General features: G+C 39.9%; 1 long non-coding RNA gene across 1 annotated transcript; it reads left to right on the top strand.

The window, feature by feature from the left end:
• Window positions 1-349: 349 nt before the first annotated feature.
• Window positions 350-3,190, top strand: GID1A (gibberellin receptor GID1A). The gene is given in 2 exon segments (NR_104004.1): window positions 350-718; window positions 1,618-3,190. It is a non-coding gene; the product is annotated as a gibberellin receptor GID1A (long non-coding RNA).
• The last annotated feature ends 1,753 nt before the right edge of the window (window positions 3,191-4,943 follow it).

Raw genomic sequence — 4,943 nt, 5'->3', positions numbered from 1 at the left:
GCGCCTTGGCGTCGGCCGCACGCTCGCACTCCTTTGTCCCCCCACTTCCTCCGTTTTCCTTTGTCTCCATCTTCCCACTTTTATTTTCCCTTTTTTATTTTAAAAACAATTTCGCAGAAAATCATTTCCTATTTCTTTTTAATTAATTTATTTTTATTTATATAAAAAGGGTCCCACCTAACAGTTTCTTTCGGCCGCTCACTTTGTCGTCTCTCTCGTCTCCGTTCACCCTAGTCGTTCTTTAGCATTTGTCTCTATTCTCCTGCTATCTTGCGCCTCCCCCTCTTATCCTCCACACCTCCCCTCTCTCTCCTCTGTTTTATTGCAGGCAGATTAATAGAGATTTTTTAATCTCGGAGACACACTCTCAGAGATTAGGGTTTTGTTTTCTGTTGTTATTCTGATCCTCCTTTTTTTTCTTTTTTTTTTTTTCTTTTCCGTTTTTATTTTCATTTTATTTTTAATTTTGTTTGTTGGGTGGGTTAAATAAGTGTGGCTCCTAGAGAGAGAGAGAGAGAGAGTGGAGATTTTTTGTTTGATTGTGTGGTGCTGTGTTGGGTTGTGGTTTTGGTTTGGAATTGTGGTGATGAGTCGTGAGGTGGGTAATTGTGGGAAGATCTCTGTTGGGTTTTAGGGTTTTTGGTTCTATTGAATCTTGGAGGGCCTAAAGGCCAGGTTCATGGCCGGGAGTAATGAAGTCAACCTCAGTGAGTCCAAGGTATATTGATTTTTAGTTTGTGTGTTTGTGTTGGTTTGGCGCAAGCCTGTTGTTTGGTGATCAAGTTCGCATTTTTTTGTTGTGGGTTGGTTGAATTTTGGGTATTGGGATTGTGATTCTTTTTTTTTTTTCCTTGAAACTCGAATTTTTGGCTGGAGGAGGTTAGGTTGAGCAGCTTTGTTGGGGGATTTGGTTCGATTTGAAAATTAAATGATGGGTTGGTTTTGTTTTGTTGGTTTTCCGAGTTTTGGTGATTTTGATTTTGAAAAGTTGAAACTTAGTTGATTTTAGCTTGGTTTTGGGCCAGGTTCTGTTTGGGGTTTTGATACCAGATATGGATTTGTTGATGGGTTTGTTTTGCCCTTTTTGGTTCTTTGAATATGTGGCCTTTGCGGTCCTCATTTTTGTTCCTAAAAGTTGAAATTTTTGTTGCGTATGGTTTAATCAGTTTTGTTTGGGATTTTGATCGAATTCTGAAGATCAAATTTGGATTTGCTGATGGGTTTGTTCTATCCTGTCTGTATTTTGAATTTTGGGTTTTGGGATTGTGATTTTCTCATTGAAAAGTTGAATTAGCTGATTTTCGTACGGGTTTTGAGTTCCTTTGGAATTTTGATATGATATGATTTGAAGGCTTTGATGGTTTTTTTTGGGGTTTTGTATGCTGAATTTTCTTGTATATGAGCATGTCCTTATCGATTTTGTTATTTTGTCCAAGTGGTTTCTTTCGTATTTGCGTGGTTTCTGGGGCTTCTCTGTTCATGTCTTCATTTATTTTCTCCTCATTTGTGGATTCATTTGAACCCTATATGCAGGGGAAGAAGTTTACCGCTTTTGGTCTGTATTGTCTGAGTTGAATTCTAAAATTTCTGAATTTTCTCCTGTTCTTGTATATACAGAGGGTGGTTCCACTAAATACATGGATTCTAATATCCAATTTCAAGCTGGCTTACAATCTTCTGCGCCGTCCTGATGGCACCTTCAATCGCCACTTGGCTGAGTTCCTTGACAGGAAAGTCCCTGCCAATGCAAACCCAGTTGAGGGGGTGTTCTCTTTTGATGTCATCATCGACCGGAGCACAAGTCTCCTTAGCCGAATCTATCGACCGGCCACAGGAGAAGAAGCTCTCCCCAGCATCATGGAGCTTGAAAAGCCGGTGACGGGTGATATTGTTCCTGTCATACTTTTCTTCCACGGTGGGAGCTTTGCACATTCCTCTGCTAATAGTGCAATATATGACACACTTTGCCGGCGCCTTGTTGGCATATGCAAGGCTGTTGTTGTGTCTGTGAATTATCGGCGAGCACCTGAAAACCCATACCCTTGTGCCTATGATGATGGCTGGGCTGCTCTTAAGTGGGTTAACTCGAGGCCATGGCTTAAAAGTGAGGAGGACTCAAAAGTTCATATATACATGGTTGGGGATAGCTCTGGGGGCAACATTGTTCACAATGTTGCTTTGAAGGCAGTAGAATCCGGAATTGAAGTATTGGGAAATATACTACTGAACCCAATGTTTGGTGGACAAGAGAGAACTGAATCAGAAAAGCGTTTAGATGGAAAATATTTTGTCACTATCCAAGACCGGGACTGGTACTGGAGAGCTTTTCTCCCTGAAGGGGAAGATAGGGACCATGCGGCCTGTAACCCTTTTGGTCCCAATGGTAAAAGCCTTGTAGGAATGAAATTCCCCAAGAGTCTTGTTGTGGTTGCTGGGTTGGATCTTGTTCAGGATTGGCAATTGGCTTATGTTGAAGGGCTTAAGAAAGCTGGTCAAGAGGTGAAACATCTATACCTGGACAAGGCAACAATCGGCTTCTACTTGTTGCCAAACAACGACCACTTCTATACTGTCATGGATGAGATAAGTAACTTTGTGAGTTCTAACTGTTAATAGACTTAACTTTACAGACAGGCAGCCATACATAACAGAAGGTTGACATTTCACTCGGGGTTATATTTCTCCTGAAGGGGTTGTTTGCAGTTGATAAGCTTGTGTAGTATTACTACTTACTGTTTTCTTGATCATTGCGATGTTAAGATTCTGCTCCCCAATGGGGTCTGGTTCTTCTTGGTATAGAGATGACTGGGCTTGGCTGTTGGGAGTAGAAGGCTTGGTTCAGCATCTAGCTGGATTAGGATCTTGTGTCTTTGGGACATCCACATCCAAGTGGCATGACTGCGGGTGTTATGGTTTGATGAAGGCTCTTGTGGCAGCATGAGCCGCCGGTTGACTAAGTTTAGCAAACCCACCAAATCTAAGATTACCCCTCTGACTTCCGGCCATAAGGAGAGGAAGACAGGCACATGCGGGTAATCGTTTGGTGGCCGATCAATTGGGGTCGGTGCCTGGCTAATGTTATATAGCTAATTTTAAGACGTGGATGAGAAACCTTCCATGATATTGTGAACCTGTATGTTTATACATATGTTCTAGAATTTATATAAAGATGTTTGCTTATCTGTTGTTCACATCTTTCCCTCTATTGCTGTTTCTGCTTCATTTTTTTCTCTTAAGGAAAAACAGATTCATTTTAGAAAGGCTGCTTGAAATCAGACTTACTATGCTCTATTTGGAGGCTTACAGTCAAATATACCTGACTTTTATGTTGAATGATTCTGTAAATACTTTTTTCCAACTGCTTCTTTTTGGTTTAGAGTTGCTGAGAGATTCAATTTGTTACAGAATGGACATGTTTTATGCTAATAGCTGGTTTCTAGTAATTTTTTAGTGTTAAAAGGAGTGAAGTCTGAAACTTGGAACGCTGCAAGACAGCTTAGACTTTGGAACCATTCCTTCTATGAAATGAAAGCTTTGGTGATGGATAAAATTTCCAGGATTTGTATGCTGGACCTCGTGTTTGAAGTTTGTCCTGCGTTTCCTTGAATCAACTGCCTAGATATGTGTGTAGAAGTTGTCTTGTATCCCTGAAATAAGAGTGAATGGTGGATATGATCACAAGATGCACAATGATAGGAATGGCTTATGGTAGCTAGGAAAAGGAACCCTTGTGCTAGTTTGCCCAGCTTTTTGGCTGCCCCATTGGCTTAACTTTCTGCATAAGTAGGCTGTCTTTGCCAAATTAAAGAGGTTTCGGTTACCACAAAAGCATTTAATTGAGATTTTAGTTCATAAATGATTCTTATGTGTCTCAACTAGTTGAGATAAGGCTTTTTTAATTGATAGATACGTGTGCAATCCATCAATTGAATTTGCCCAAAAACTTCCCAGTAAAAGCCATTAGACAATACATCTACTAACTGAATGTCCTAAACAAGTTTGAATCAAAACCCCAAAACAAAGGAGGGTGTGGTCAATATCTTGCAATGAATGATTGGAGGCAAATTCATATCTCTGCAAATTTTGCCATCTTTTGAGATTGATGTGATTCATTCTTTGTCAGATGTTGAAGATGATAAGTTTGGAGAGATTGGCAATGGAGACAAATGCAAAAATTGGCTTGTTTTGAAGGCACTTATTGGTGGTTGGAGTTTTGGATGGTATTGAGAAGGGACCACATTGAGAAGCCTCAGACAGAGCTTTGAAGCTGCTGGTATTTGCTTTCGAAGAATATTAAAATGGCAAGGAACAGCTAAGCTTTGGACAGAGACATGCAGTCCTCTTTAATTGACTTTCCATGCCCAAATTTGAATATGATAGAAACAAGAAACTGGGTTTGTTTGATTTGAAGGTTTATTATGTTTTGCCGTATTATTTTAGTTCTTTCCTTTTCCTTGCCCCCCTTTTTTTTGGACCTTAATTAGCTGGTTCAAGGTCACACTGCTATGCAACATGTCCATGGAAAGTCACTGTCATCAAATGAGTTTTCCTTTGTTTATTGTTGGGCAAATCTGAACTTGGGTACAATGCCCAAGTTGGCTACCAATGGGACTTTAACATTGAGATCTGGGCTTGGGCTGGGGCCTTTGGCACCAATCCCATGTCAAAGATTGATCTGAATTTACTTCAATAGCTTCATTTATTTATTCATTTTCAATAATATTTGGAATAGTTGTGGTTCAAGAAAGTGAATCTACCTGAAGAAACTAATGAGTGGGGACAGAGATGCAAGTTTGAAGAAGGATTGGGTTTTGAAGAAAAAAAGGGGACAAAAGCAGCATTTTGAAGTCAAAACATTGCATTATTTAAAGGCCTTCCTGTCGTAAGGTTCTCCAACATATATGAATACTAAATGAATGAAAGATGGAAGTTCCCTTGTGTAA

Source organism: Vitis vinifera, chromosome 14 (assembly GCF_030704535.1).
Source record: "Vitis vinifera cultivar Pinot Noir 40024 chromosome 14, ASM3070453v1".
In the NCBI taxonomy this organism is placed as follows: Eukaryota; Viridiplantae; Streptophyta; class Magnoliopsida; order Vitales; family Vitaceae; genus Vitis; species Vitis vinifera.
The sequence above is the reverse complement of the archived record's forward strand: the minus strand, read 5'-3'. Positions and strand labels throughout refer to the sequence as shown.